Consider the following 16,195-nt stretch of genomic DNA (forward strand, 5'->3'; position numbering starts at 1 on the left):
AATGCATCTCCATCACTAATACTCAAATGATATGGAACTATCTGAGTGATGAATTAAAGACAAATAGCTTTTTACCAGAACCTAAAATGACTGCTTATGTCAACAAAATTTTAGCTCTTTGTAAAACCATGAAAAGTGTTCTTTACATGTTGTGCACACAGAAATCATGCCTCTGTTTGCACAACATGTAACTTTTGTACGAATATCTACACAGTGTAAGATTTCCTCTGTGTTGAGCATTTCAAAAACAAAATTGCGGGGCTCAGCCCCGTATTTAAGGCTGGGCTCGGCCGCGACTCAGCCCAGCCCCGCACTGTAAACGGGGTCTATGCCACATTTGATGTAAAAACAGCATTTGATACATTTCCTGCTTTCCACTCACATCTTTAATGATAAATGTATTGCTTGGTTATAACATGTAATGAATTTACTGCTTTCATTTGTGTCCTTCTGGTTATGGGTAGGCCCTATACCCTGAAAATGAAAGCAGTCTCGGGCACATCACATTTGAAAAAAGGGGCACTCATGGTTGGTGTCAGGTTTATTGACAATGTCATCGCTTTGACACTGACTTCTTAATAGCTTTCATTGACAACTGGTGGATGCTGTCTTGTCAGTATCACAGGAAGAGATGGACCCCAAGGGATTTTTCACAGACAATATGAAGGAGAACTATTTTAGCCACATTACACACACCTGTACAAAGTTCTTTATAAATACAAAATTGTACCTTGTATATCATTGCACAGAGTAATCTATCGATTCATCAAAGACATCTCCTACATTCAGACTGTAACTTCTTGGGGTTTCCACTTGTTGCTGTGGTTTGAAATGCCTGGGGGGTGTTTCATCAACGTTTGTCAGTGCTGACAACTTGAATCACCATAGTAACAGTCAGTGACCAGAGCATCTCAGCCAATCAAAACCAAGGATTTTGCTGAAATTGTCAGCACTGACAAACGTTGATGAAACACCCCCCAGGTCTACACTAATCTACATATTGTTCATTATCGTACTGGGAAAATGACACCTGAGCAAGTCTTCAAGTCTTTCAGTATTTTATTTTGTACCAAAATACGTCGGGTATGAAGCGCATGCCAAAGGTTTTCCGCTTTGCCATTTTTTAAAACAAAATTTCAAATAAAAAGACTCAATTTGAGATGGCTTTTCGAATCCTCTTTTCATGTACTCACCCTCTGTATGTTACAATGTTTTGTTTGTCTGTTTGTTTGCTTGTTGTTGTTGTTGTTATTTGGAGAGAGGGACAATAGGTTTAAACTCTTGAATCTAGAATAAAACATCTTTATTGTATCACACTGTTATCCTTATCTTAAGATGCTTTTTATTTAAAGTTTCAAACACTCAGGGTACAATAAGGAAGCAATGGAAGAAAAGAAAAAAAAATGGTCCTGAAAAAGCACTGAGGCATCAGTGACGGTAAGATCATACAATGTTGTACAAATTTCTCAGCATCTGATGTGTGACAACTTGACAAGGCAATGTCCAGAATGCCCCAAAACAGTAACTGTGAAAGATCCAAGGAAAGGACAAAGTGCTATGTATATAGATAAATATTATTTAATTATATCATTAAACATACAAACGTATGAACAAATTGTATCAGAAGTTGATCAGAGCCCACATATTGCAAATCCTCCAAACATGTACCGGTAGTGAAAAACAAAACCTTACATTCAGCAGATTGTACAATATGTATGATAGAACTTGGCCTTCTAATTTCCATTTCTGATTCATCCTTGAAATGGCTAACCTGTTGGCTGCCTTAAATTGATCTCATTTCTATGTATCAAAAAAGATTAGGCCTAATTCCAACATATTTTTGTACCTTGTTCACAAGAGACTTTAGAGAAACTGACCTGGAGTATTGGACAATACATGTACAGGTGTATACAGTGACTGTGTTGCAGGCCCTACATTGTATATTGGGGCAAAATGAACTTGATGAGTTGACATTTAAAACTTTCCTTTGATCGACTTTGCCCACTTCCCTGCTTTAAGATACGAAACTTCTTGTAGTCAGCTGCAGTGGTATTCCCAAGCTTTTGGCATTTCATTCACACATTTGTGAAACAGGGCAACAATTCAGGCTGTCCTGCTTGTTCAGGGAGGTTCTATAAGCCACCTAAAATCCCCTGCAATACCAGACAATTCAACAAGCTTGAGCGGCCCACGAAAATGGACAACTGACCAGGGCATACATAAGCCTCTGTGAGTAAGCTAGCCAGATCATCAAGGTACTTGTCCACCTGGCTGACCAGCCATTGTCCCTGTGTCCATTATGGGAATTACAGCAGAAATCAGTGAAGCTCTGTTCACTCCACCTTTCGTAGAAAGGGCAAAATGTCTGGTTGAAACCCAGCTGATTTTATCAAGCAAAACTACACTGTTACATGTACTTAGACAATCTTTATATGGGCTATCCAGCCATCTTCTCTGATGAAAAATAAACAAAACAAAACAAAGCTTCAACAGTATGCCATCATGTAACTTTAATAGACACTTGCAGTTTATCTGTGATTACACTGTACAGTACACTAATCTTGCAAGTTGTACCCGTAGCCTCGATGAACTTGTGTGTAACTGAATATGACTGTAAACATATGATGATTATCATTACACTGGATTTTTAAAAAAATCATTCATTCATTCATTCATTCATTTCATTCACATTCAAAAAGAAATGGCAGGCTACACATTCAATAATAACAAAAATACTCCCTGCCTCCTCCTTGGAGAGCTGTAAACAGTGAAGCACCAAAAAATTTGCATTTAATGTTTGTCGGGTAATGGTTTCTGACAGCCCAAGATACCTGGTAGGTGGTCAGCTGGGTTTACAGCACTTTAATACACTACTACAAAATCAGTGTATTTTTCATTCTTTTTAATAGTGAAATAGTATGGTGCACTCTTCCTCCTTTGTTTAGAGTTAATGCAGTATTTGTTTTTGCCACAGCATGCTAGAGTTACTGGTACCACTACCTCCACACATTCACGTTGTGTTTTTAAGCCATGCACTCAGTACGGAAGTATTGTATCCTTTGTACTGTGTGTACTGACCAAGAAATTAACTGGAAATTTCACAGTCATTTTTTTCTTCACTTCAACTCTTCAAGCTCTCTGTGTATGCAGGGAGGTGTATGGAAGCCAGTAAGCAAGAAATGAAAGCAGTTTAGCTTCTCAAATTACGCTGCTTATACAATGTATGAATCGCTCTCATCTCAAAAACAGTTAAAGGGATCATATAGTTTTGGTTGAGACCTAAATTCATATTTCTAACCCTGTGTGTATGTGTGTGATCTATGAACATTTGAGAAACCTCTTATGAAATATGAAAGAGCGTGTGATTGGTTTTGAAATGGCTGAGAAATCCAAAACTGAGTGATCCTAATAAAAGGTGAGACCCACCTTTTATTACATGTGAAAGAGCATGTGATTGGTTTTGAAAAGGCTGAGAAATCCAAAACTGAGCAATCCTAATAAAAGGTGGGACCCACCTTTTATTATGATCCCTTTGTTTTACTCTGTTTTTTGATGTCTCAACCAATGGTTCCAAAACCAATTTTCATCACATACACTTTGAATTCCTCTTAGAAATGGTATGTTGTGTACTATTTCACATAAAGTAGTTTCTTGGTAAATCTCGCAAAAAGTTGAAAGCCCAATCCTCATCTTCACCAATTCTATACCATCCCTCTTAAATGTACAAGAATATGAATCTTTGTGAGTAGGGATTGATGATCATCTCTGGATCAATGTCACTCACTTGCCCAGCAGACAACGGCTATTTTAAGTTCATGGCACAATGAATGAAATATATTTCCTGTTTGCACTGAACCTCTAAGATCACAATGCAGTGCTTTCAATTCATAATGAGACTACTGAAGGAATTGATTCACAAGTACCGGAACTCAGGAATATTAACTTCTGCTTCTCAATCTACGTGTTGAAAATCCTGTATAATTTAAGTATTTGAGAATGGGGGGGGGGGGGGGGGGCAGCTTTCAGTTACCATTTGCTCATCAATCTTTATCCTAAACCTACAGCTGGTAACCAGCAAAACAACTTTTTTTCTTATTCACGTCCAATTAGGGAGATCGGTATGTCTGTTCAAAGGCTAAAGGATCACAAACAAAATAATAAACTTCACAGCCCAATGCTTCCAAAAAAGTACTTTGTTTGAAGACCTACAATGTACTATACAACCCTGGTGTAGTACCAGGTATTTTGCACAAAATGACGGGGCCGGGGTCTTTTGATCTTTCCACTCATGTAGAAACTGCTACTGATATTATTGCTTGTTTCAAACTTTCTGTAAGTGTAGATAATACTAGAGAGCAGTGGTAGCACCAGCTGAATATCTTTATTAAAAAAATCCTGCTTTATACCACCATCAAGCAAGTGGCTGTGCGATTGCATGGATGTTGGATCATCGGCTTGTCAATGGTAGTTAACCCGTTGAGGACGGGCTGATTTTGCTACAACACGCATTACCCATCTAGACACTTGCCCGAGTATATTCTGGACTCGTCCTCAACGGATTAAAAACAAAACAAAACAACGCCTGGGGTTAAAGCTTTGCTGAGTAGAATTCCATAGGCCTACATAAACAGACATACACTATCACACAAAGATGTTGTCTTTGAAAAATATGGTCTGGATTCAATGCAATGAAATCTGCCAAGAATGACCTGTATGGACATAATAAAACCTGTTTTATATTTGACATCATTCACTCTGAAAGAAGGTCATAAAACAACAGAAATTGTGCTATTCTCTCTTTTCATATCACATTCCTGATTTTTACAGAAGATAATGTGAAATATTAAAAAAACATAGACCTCCCTAAGCTTTTTTTCCCCTCTGATAATGAGAGAAATTATCTCTAGACTATCTAGTTTCTAGTCTAATCAACCCTGCTGCTTTTTCATACAGCATGTTATGATTTGATAAATTAGTCTACAATCTTCTTTTCATATTATCATCCCATTCATCATCTTTACACTTGCAGCATACATAGATGTGAAATAAATGAATACAGATAAAAGTAAAAAACAGAAATTCCTTTTTTTCCCCTACGATAAAGGAGAAAAAAACATGTACAGCTGTAACTTAGCCTTGATATATTCTACAAAGAGATGAGATCTTCAATACAGTTGTAAGTATTAAAATCTAACAAGCACTTTATAAAGTGATCAAACAAACTTTCACCAACTTGCATTTAACCATCAGGCATGGAGAAATGTACGGTATGTGAGATAGCTCCATGACTGATCAAACACAGCTCTCTGTTCATTCTTGTTGCACTTTCTGGCATTATGGGGCTAAAAGATCAGAATGTTTTTGTTGTGGCTATGTCTATTGTTACAGTAATACTTGGCAATTTTTTTTCTATTTTGTTATTGAATGGCTTGCATGATGTCAGATTCACTCAGAAATGGGGGACTTTGCCAAAGTCTAACATGGTGAAAAGGGGCAGTGAGAAACATCAAATTTGTACTCTATTCTATGGCTAGTACTAAGTAGTCAGTCTAACTAAAAAGTTAGACACTACCTCAGTTTTCAAACAATTGACTGAGTGAGTATAGCTACTTGCCATAGTGTCAAAAAATACATTGAAAAGTAACTGCACCAGCGACCCCAACACTGGTTACAGCGCCCCGCGCCGGCCGGGGTTAATTGAAAAGATACTAATTATTGTGAATGTGTGGATAAGGGAATTGATAATCACAGGGCTGCCAACTCTCACGCATTGAGCGTGAGACTCACTCATTTTGGTCCTTTCTCACTCTAGTCTCTAAACTTTATTTCATTTGCATGCATTTCTATTGATCTCACTTATTTTGACTCCTAAATTAAAGCGTTGGCCTATGGGAGTCTCACTCTCAACTAGTTCCCAGTGTTGGCAGCCCTGTAATCATAATATTAATAACGCGGAGATACATGAGTCGCTCTACTACATTTTATACAGCCATGTATGATGGGGGGGGGGGGGGGAAGGGGTGGGTACTGAACAAAACCAAAACCAAAGAAAAATGAGTTTATTTACCTGTCGGTCTGACCCGTCATAGCTCCCAATACTGGAATCCAAGTCGACATCGGCACGGCTATTCCTGTTCTTCTTCTTTGAGCTGGAGAAGAGTTTCTTGCTCACAGACATCGTGAAATCCCTCGCGAGAGACTAGGCTAGAATATCTCTCTCTCTCATCAGGATATGTACGCCATTCGCTCTCAGCTCTGCAGACGTTCCGAAAATAACTCCGTAAATTCCTGCTGTTCGGCCTGGTTAGTCAACACTTGTGAATGCAATATTCGTCCGGACTTTTGCGATGCGATGGGATGGGGAACATGGAAAGCGGCACGTAATCCCCTTTCGATCTTGTTATAAGTTGTAGTTGTGGTGCCTTGACCAGTGTTGACTTGGACAGCTAATAACACTATTAACAGCTAGCCATCCAAATTAAAAGGATCTGAACAACAACCAGTGAAGTCAACGATAAGCCACTCCACTAAACTTTCACTTTCAACAAAATGGAGAAGAAGAAAAAGTGACGTTTTGAAATCTTGAAAGTCTAGGTACCCTTGTAGATCAAGCTGTATTTCCGTAAAGGCAGCACCAACAGAATCTGTAGTAAAATTATACTTCAACTTCCCTAGTTTGTAGAGGGTAGACCGCGTCAGTTACTCCAAATGAAGGTAGCAAAATGCTGGATAGGTCTTTTATCTGCCCGCTTCTTTTCCAGTTATCAGTGTTGCCAATTCTTAAATTACAAAGTCAGTCAAGCAGAACATCTGATCCTGCTTTGGCTTTTATAGGCGACACATAACAGACAGCTGCCTAGAATAGGCTACGTCCCTAGACACGCCGGCTTCTCCCGTCCACACACAGAGTTTAGAGACCAAGGAAATTCCAGCTGTATGCTGCTAGCTTTATGAAGTCGACTATCGGTACAACCTACTAGTAAACAGAGCGGCAGGATGTGATCTCCTCGGACAGCTCTGTTTTTAGGACGCCACCTAACGATGTCAAGTACATGCATCTTCGTGTATTAGCAATCAACTATATGAGAACTTTGTTCTAAAAACTTTGCAACTTTGCAACGCGTAGCCAGGATTTCATCTTAGGGGGGGGGGGGGGGGGGGGGGGGAGGGTGTGGGAGGGGGTGTCCCCCTCCCACGGTAAGAACTTTTGATGTTGTAAATGGTGCAATTTGATGCATGTATTTGCGCGTTTTATCGACGTGAAACAGTCCCACTTGTTTATGGTAGCATTTTATTTTGATGTAGATTATTATTGAACAATTTGCCTATAAAATGGTATAATTTAGATATACTTCTTGTATTAATTCTTTTCACTGAATATCATGAACGCGACTGAACCCGAGCGAGCGGAGCGAGCGAGGGGGTAGGGGAGGGTGTGGGAGGGGGGGGGGGTGTCCCCCGGGCCCTCCCACGGTAAGAACTTTTTGCATTTTGATGTTGCAAATGGTGCAATTTGATGCATGTTTTTGCGCGTTTTATCGACGTGAAACAGTCCCACTTGTTTAAGGTAGCTATTTTAGTGTAGATTATTATTGAACAATTTGCCTATAAAATGGTATAATTTAGATATGCTTCTTGTATTAATTCTTTTCACTGAATATCATGAACGCGACTGAACCCGAGCGAGCGGAGCGAGCGAGAGGTATAGGGGAGGGTGTGGGAGGGGGGTGTCCTTTTTGATGAAAGTCTTGCAAAAATACTCAAGTTTAGCGTACGGCCGGATGTCAAGCGCGTTTTTGCCGAAAAATACCTTTTTTAGCACAAAATTTGAAAGAATGTCGAAAATCACGATTTTTATTTTTTTACCGAAATAAGTAATGGTTGATAAGTACCTTTCAAACTAGAAATGTGTTATCTTCCATTTCAAGTTTAGAACCTGACTAATATGCATTTGAATGTAGAATTTTTACACGCACATATATGGCGCAATGAAACATAAAAACTTGATTTACTCAAAATTGTACTTTGTAAAATCTACCAATATTTCAAAGTTTTTTTAAACTACCTAAATCAATCTATTCAAAAGTTTTTATTTTTCCGAAATATAATATATATTCTGATATCTTATGCAGCAAAGAAATTACAAGATAAGGCGAAAGATAACTCGTTTTATGTTATCCTAAATGGGACGATGTATTTTTACCGGACGCGCATTTTGAATGAAAAATCGAATGTATAGCGTAAGCCCATATATATTGTACATGGTATAGTGCGTGTAGGTGTTTATCTTACATAATTGGCGAAGTCAATGGACAGGTTGGATAGCTGACTGCAAAACCCTTTGTGGCACCTTGATATGACTGAAATGTGCTTCTTCCCCCCCCCCCCCCCCAAAAAAAAAAAAAATAAAAAATAAAAAATAAATAAAATCAGTAGTTTGGTTGGTTTGAAAAGATTTTATTTTCTGCATTTCATATTTTCTTTCAGAATACAAAAATAACAAAGGCAGGTTCAATTACACAAATACAATTCTGAAAATTATTGACATATTACATAGTAAGTCATATTTTGTATATAAAGACAAATGAAACGTTAAATAACATACAAAATGTTTATATGGCCAATAATGACTTGATTCACAGTACAATATATAATATATACATATAATGCAGAGGGCCGAGTAGTGTTGTTACCATGGCAACTGATCATCATTAGGTCACTCCCTGAAAATTTCAAATATTCATAATTGTAAAACGTACGAAAGTGTTGAAACATTTTGTGTGTGTGTGAAAAATGTATCAATCTAACTAATCTATGTTTAACAATGAAACCTAAGAGTTATATATAAATTGTTTACTATGTTCGGAAATGGTTGTCATGGAAACCGTGATAACAAATCACGTGTTACTGGGAAAAATTACGATACCAAATCTCCCATCCTGCATACTCACCCCTTCCCCCGAGAATGCTTTGGAATTCATAATGCTATATAGTTTGCATTCTCAGGCCCTGAAACGGAGCCCTGCAAGGGATAGGCACGAAATCACTTTTACTTTTGTAATGTTCTAAGGCGAGGTGTTTGCATTTTATTTAGATTTATTCTCCCGCAGAAGACTTATACTAAATGTTTCTTTTATGATGGTTGATTGTTTACATGAACGTTGTTTGGAACGCACACTTAGTCGGCGACATAAAAATGTTATTATGTATCCCGGATTTGTGTGAAAAAGTAAGGCAAATATCACCCTCAAAAGAGAAAACAAGAAGTAAAAAGGAAGTAGAAGTGAAATGCGTACAATGCAATAACAGCCTCATTTCCCCTTCCCATCATTAAGTCGGTTATATCATCGAGTCTATATTGCAGATTATATTAATCCTTGGCCAAGTTCTATGTCCTTGGAGCAGACATGTATCAACTTGTTTGTTTGCAATTCGATTTTTTTTTTCTATATTATCACAAATTTGTGAAAAAAAATCATTTCAGTTATCACCAACACTCTAAATTCCCAGTCAACCAACAAAACGTACTACACAATGTGCACACGCCCGCAACCACCGTCTCAAACAGCGTTCACGAATGAAATACAGTAAACAGTAAACGAGGCAATTTCTCTTTTTTAAAGCAATGATTTGCCATTAGCGTACATTTACTAGAATAGCAGCACTTGACATCTATGTTGCTGGTTACCAAAATGCTGATTAGAATACCATACACAGTAAGAACATGCTTGAATCCTGCAAAATATATATAATTATTTCTCTTCAACAGTATTTCGTTTTGAAAGGTAAAGAACCTCAGTCTCCATTTGTGGACATCTAAAAACAAACAAAAAAATCCATCTGAAAGCAATCTTCTTAAATGATTAAAAGCATTAGAAAAGAATGAGTCCTCAGTGAAAATGTCTTTCATGAACAAATCTCTGTGACATACATCCAAAGAGTTTGAAAAACAATACAAATTGCGCTGACTACATTAACTGCATTGATAGCCTCAATTTTTTTTTAATGTGACATATACTATAATGTGTCCAGCATCACAAACGTTACACCAGTTAGAAAAACAAAATGTTCTCTTTAAGCAATATTTCAATATCTCTATCTTTTTAACAATTTGTGGTTACATATCCTAGCTAATTATGACTGTACGCTGTTGCATTGAACTTTCGTCAATGTACAACTAAATTAGAATGGTGACTGCCAAATTTTTAAAAATCTACTTTTAGTCTGATATTATTTTTGTGTTCTGCAGACCAGTGTGATAAGATATCTGTACTGAATACTCGTCTCTCAGTGAAGAAAAAAAAAATCACCTCTCCAAAATGCATGGGTAATGTTTCCCTCTAATACTTTCCCTTATTCCAAGTACCAGAATACATTGCTGGGGCCCTGAATAGCTAACATATATTACAGTATTACCAACATCATGACAATTATGGCACATGTGAAAGAAACCTGGCAAAACATACATCTTGACCAGTACATTTTCTTTTCACTACTTCTTGTACTTGGCGTTTGGATTGAAAGATTTTACTTATGTTCGTTCCTTTAAGCTACATACTATTCTTTTATATCTTAAACTAGAAAAGAAAAAAACATGCTCTTTGCTATTTCCCTTCAGATTCACCAACTGTTACTTTGTGAAATTTTCTCTTTTTAAGCACTTCAACGTGCAGTTTTCTTTTTTTTTCTGACTAACATGTCACATATTTTCCTCCATCTGATGAAGAAAGGCAAAGTTCACTTCCCTTTTGTTGCCCCCCCCCCCCCTTAAAAACAAAAACAAAAGACATTCCAATCTGACAGGATTAAAATGTTGGCGTTTGGGCTTCAAAGGAAATAACAGGATCAATTTCCATGAACTACTAGTATGCGGCTTGTAACTCTGAGTCTCAAAGGCATGGTATAGTTTTGGTTGAGATGGAGATTCAGACTTTAACTTTTTGCAAGCAAATAAAAACAACTTATGAAATATGAAAGAGCATCAAATTCTTAGAGTAATTTGAAGTTTGTTTGATTAAAGTTCTTGGTTTTGAAACGGCCGAGAATTTTTTTTAAAAAGTGACACAGAATGATAATAATTAGAAGTGGGTGCCACCTTTATTAGGACCTCTTTGTTTTTGTACATCTCAGCCTTTTCAAAACCAATTTTTAACAAATAAATTTGGAATTCCTCTTGGTATTGTTTTCTCTTTAATATTTCATTACAGGGTTCTCATTATTTTACAAAATCTCCATCTCAGCCCCCATCTCAACCAAAAGTAGACCATCCCTCATCCCTTTAATGCTGCCATCAAAATTGGAAGTAGATCTATATCAAATCATATTGTAAATGCTCTTTGCCAAGTAGTGTTGTGCACATTTTGATATCAGGCCTTGTTTTACTTCATCACTAAGGAAAAAAAAGATTAGAAAAGAAGCATTTAATCTGGATTAGTAGAAATTTCTAATATATACACATGTCTTTTATATATTCAACTTCTATAATAGTCCTGAAAGCACATTGTGATTATATTTGAGAAGTTTAGATGGATGCATTCCACATGTAAGTTCAGGTTCTGATGACATCCTTCATACGGAATCTGGATGCGGACCGGATAGCCTGGCAGGGTTGTTTCTGGAGAGAGACAGAGAGAGAGAGAGAGAGAAAGAATGGTGTATCTGTCTTTACTTGATGAAGAAAGTGACATGGGCATTTTAATCTTTGGTGAAGACACAGTGACATATACGCTAATAAAGACATACGGTTACTTGATTTCCTCTATATGTAGTGTTTCCTTGAAACTGTAAAGTATATTATTTTATACAGTAGATCCTAATTGTAGCAATTTAACCGCGAGTACACGATGAAATATAAAATGTAGGAAACTTTCATGATCCAAATATCCAATTCTTTCCATTAAGCTTTTTATTCCATTCAGAAGAATTTCAAGGTAGTGCTTGCCTGATACTGCAACTTGATACATTCAACACTTTCGTGCATATAATGTCCCCGTGACCTTTCACATCAATACCCTCATAACTAATCAAAGTCAAATTGCTTAGAGGTTATGGTAACTTTGCCATCCGAAGGTAAATATAATGTCATGGTAGCAATGCTCTACAGTCAATAAAAATCAGGGTTTCCCTGTAATTTACAATCAGCAGCAAAATCACAACAATAACTAAAATGCTACTTGTACAAGGCTCAGCAGGTAATCATCTCTTTTGTATAAAACCAAAGATGAAGATGATCTGCTGAGTAAATGTTAAGTTATTGCAAGATGAGAATAGGACAGATGTGCGTGTGAATGGATGACTGCAACAACATAAAAACTCCTGCAACCATCTTTGACAGAGGCTAAAAAAAGATAATCAGCGTTAATTCATGTAAATCTTCGTTGTTGGAGTGATTGACTACATGCATATGCAGTACTGCATTCATTTAGCAAAACATGCGTTAATTTTCTGCCCAATGAACGATCGACAGTCAAAAATTTGGTCAAGATGTCAAAGGCTTGACAAAATATTCCAACATATTTGGGGTTTACATTTTACATGTATTATTGCTTACCTCCCATATTTCCTTTCGAAATAGAGTACAGGATGCACAGATTAGAAGTTGGTAGTCAGGACATCTGTCTCTTTCTTTTTTTTTCTCTCTCTCTTGTCCGTAGTTGGCTGTGGTTTGCAGGGTCCATTTTGTCCACTTTGTGCTAATTCTGGTCGAAAATACAATTAACAAAAACTTAAATAAGTTATCATTTTTATGAGTGAAACAGGATAATCATACTGCAACAAAAAAAACAAACACATTCATCATGAATTAGAATTAATCATCACGATCTCATGAATCCCTTAGTATAGAGATTTTGGATCTTCAGGTCACTGTCAACATTAATTTGTCTTACATGTAATACATTAATCATGTCATTGTTATTATCATCTTTGATGCTCTAAAGCCATATCTTACTGAAAATGAATTATGTAGGATGGAAGTCATCTTGACACCTGTAATTCCTGTACACAAATATTTGATTGTATCATGCTCTCATTTGTATGTGGATTAGGATATGATTTCCTTGCATAAATCGGTTTGTATTCATGAGATGATATTCCTAATTTCAAATGGTTGACACTTACTTGTGAGCTGGAAAGGGCATTCACATCGCAGTCAAGACATCTTTCTATCTCCCCCTCACTCTAGTGGATGTGATCTCAAACTCAGCATGTCCATTTGTTGCTGACACCTTGATAAAAATAAAGAACAATACATCACAGCATATCACCCTTACGTCATACTTAACGCAACATAATAACAATGGAAAGTTAATTGATTTGTGACTACAGACGTATTTTCATCTGTGCACACATTGAACACTTGTGCCAATTGACATGGTTGAGAAATATTTCATTACATATAATATCTTACTTGATTACATTTATGTTTGATTTTTATATGATCTCATCTTCAGTAGATAGAATACCGTTCTTTCATATGATCCTCTACAATAGAACATGCAATGAATTTACAAGAAAACAAGAATACACATTTGATCAGAGATTTGCTCCCCTTCTTATATAAATGGAGATACACGTGTATAAGATTATTCTCCTCTCTTTGTTTGCAAAGTACTTGTACACTGCATTGTAATGCAACTGTCAAAGTGAAAACATGCTTGTTACAATTTATTCAAATGGAATAGGAATATTTGATACTCAATGTATTTAGATTTGGCATTATTTTCAACTGGGCACTGAAGTGATACATTTGATAATCAAACACTTAGTAAGTTAGTATTTAAAAGATATTTCAAATTAGACCGCTATTTAAGACATTTACCGTTTCTTACCTTCTGGTTGTTCTGCACTTTGTTGCAGGTAGAAAGAGCTCAGTCTTTACAATTAGATTTTGGCAAGTCAGGATAGGCCTATGTCTCTCTCTTTGGTGAAGTTTGAAGACAAGACTCAGTCTGTCCACTTGTTGGTACATCTAGCTGAAAACAGAAATCAACATGACTCAAATAATTTTTTTCATCTTTAAAGCAGAGCCTTATAAGCTAACAGTGAACAAAAAATAAAATCAATTTGAAATTTGATTGTTTTGAAAAGGCATCTTGACATTGACATAATTTTCTTTGTTCCCCATGCAAATCAATTATAACTAAAAAAATATCTCTTTTATTAAGATAATATTTTTTTTTTTTAGCTTTTTAAAAAGTTAAAAAAGAAGAAGGAAGATATTTAGGTTTCAGTGAGTCGGTATAAATGAGCCATTAAAAATGTAATATTTACTTTTTTTCAAAGGAACCTTTATTCTTTGAGACATTAACATAAGAACTTGGTACTTATGAGTAAAGACATTTCTAAATAGTTCCTCTTTGACTAGATCTACTTGTAAACTGGAAGAGTACATGTAAATGATTCACAGATTAGGAGAGGTTGGCAGTCAGGACTGAACACTTTCTCTCTCTCTCTCTTTCGGGCATATTCGAATGGCAAGATCACTTGGTTGTAGACTCGATTATATATAAAACACCTAGGCCTAAATCCTAGACTCTTTTTCTGAACCCACAGGTCTACAAATACCAGAAAGAGTGGAATCGACCTTAGACCTCTGCTCTAAAGACTAATATTAGTCTAGCTAATTCACGTTAGAGCTAATGTTAGGATCTTCTAATGTTAGATCTAACATGAACTTTTTGATCAAAGTTAGCCTACCAATATAGTATAATTATTATGCATAGATTTTAGAACCTCTAGATGTCTAAACTTAGGTCTAGCTAGGCCTAGTAAGCTGGGTCTTTACAACAAAACTGCCTAAATATGAGTAGTAGGTTACTAGAAACCTCTAACGTTAGGTAGAATCAGTGGCCCAGATCTTGACTAAGGTTAGACCTAGATCCTAATTCCAGACGCCAGCTATTTATGCTTCAGACCCCGGCCCTAGATTTTATATTGTAGGTCTAGTATATTAGACTTTAAACGTTGGTAGATCTACATCTACACCTTCTGTATAGACTACAGCCCCTTGCCCTGGACCTGGCTCTAGCCCTACAAATATATCTAACCAGCGCAGTAATGTTAGTAGTAGTGGGCATGTACTGTCCACGTTATACAACTGCTAATGTGCTAACGTTAGGTGTTAAGTTCATTGTGATTATACTATCATAGGGCCTAGCCCGATTGAATTGTTTTGGCATAATAACAGGCGTAGCCGTACATTCTAACACTAACACTAACGTTAGAGTAACACTACCCCTACTAGCTAGAATGTCTAACACTAACGTTAGTATTAACAGTTAGAGAGAGTGTAACCGTTAGATAGATTAGACCTAACAGTAGACGAGGATTCAGTCCAACTGCATGTGATGAGGCCATAGATTACAAACCTAGATCGAACGAACAAGACACCTAAATCTAGACGTATACCTAATGTTTGTTAGGCCTCTTTTCGCACCGCGTCAAGACGTGCTTTACGGAATAATCGGTGTTCCACTAACAAGCACCGCCGGCACGGTCGGGTGGCGGCCCGGGGGTTGGTAGGCATGCCCGCGCCCACGGGATCGGTGCGAAATACAGTAATTAAAGACATCGGCCTAACGTAGTACTAGCGCTTGAACCTTGATATTAACCAAGTCTCAGATGAAAGTTGTATATCTAACTGTTAGATCAAAACAGATTTTTAAGTTTCGTTATGCAGTGCAATAAAGAACTATGTATTTAATTACTAAGTTACTTACATTCGAAGGAAATAGTCCCTTTTCCAGTCACCACGTTTCCAACTCAACGACCGAAACATGCAGCTCTAGCTCGCGCGAGAGATTTCACCTGTAGCTAGCTCGTAGGGGTAGACGTACGCGGTACGCACACGTATTAAGTATTCGCGCGCACACAAGCTGCGCGGGGCTACTGGAAAATGCTCGAAAATGCATTTTCTGAGAGTACTTCTGAGTTCCTGCAAGTTCAGAGTTTTGATTAAAAGTAAAGATTTCTTCAAGAAAACTAGAAATAATATTGGCACATTCAATTAAAGAAGCACTTGTAGTTTTATAAAACATTAAATTACTTTTGGAAGATCATCTAATTAGCTTGGAAAAGCAAACTTTGCAGAACGTTAATTAATCTGTGAATATTATTTCGAGAAAACAACACCCAAACATTTGAGAGCCCCATATATGGCTGTACAAAATGACTTTTTAAATTGCTAAGGAAACAC

General features: G+C 36.9%; 1 long non-coding RNA gene across 2 annotated transcripts; it reads right to left on the reverse strand.

The window, feature by feature from the left end:
* Window positions 1-10,767: 10,767 nt before the first annotated feature.
* Window positions 10,768-15,760, reverse strand: LOC139717442 (uncharacterized). 2 transcript variants are annotated; one of them, XR_011709971.1, is made up of 5 exons: window positions 15,720-15,760; window positions 13,830-13,973; window positions 13,120-13,226; window positions 12,551-12,698; window positions 10,768-11,614 (listed from the first exon to the last, which is right to left on the reverse strand). It is a non-coding gene; the product is annotated as an uncharacterized lncRNA (long non-coding RNA). The 2 variants fall into 2 exon arrangements; XR_011709970.1 differs by lacking the exon at window positions 15,720-15,760 and having other exon boundaries at window positions 13,830-14,067.
* Window positions 15,761-16,195: the final 435 nt, after the last annotated feature.

This window comes from Diadema antillarum, unplaced genomic scaffold, assembly GCF_040938485.1.
Source record: "Diadema antillarum isolate AM-2024a unplaced genomic scaffold, OU_Dant_1.0 scf00000075, whole genome shotgun sequence".
Taxonomy (NCBI): domain Eukaryota; kingdom Metazoa; phylum Echinodermata; class Echinoidea; order Diadematoida; family Diadematidae; genus Diadema; species Diadema antillarum.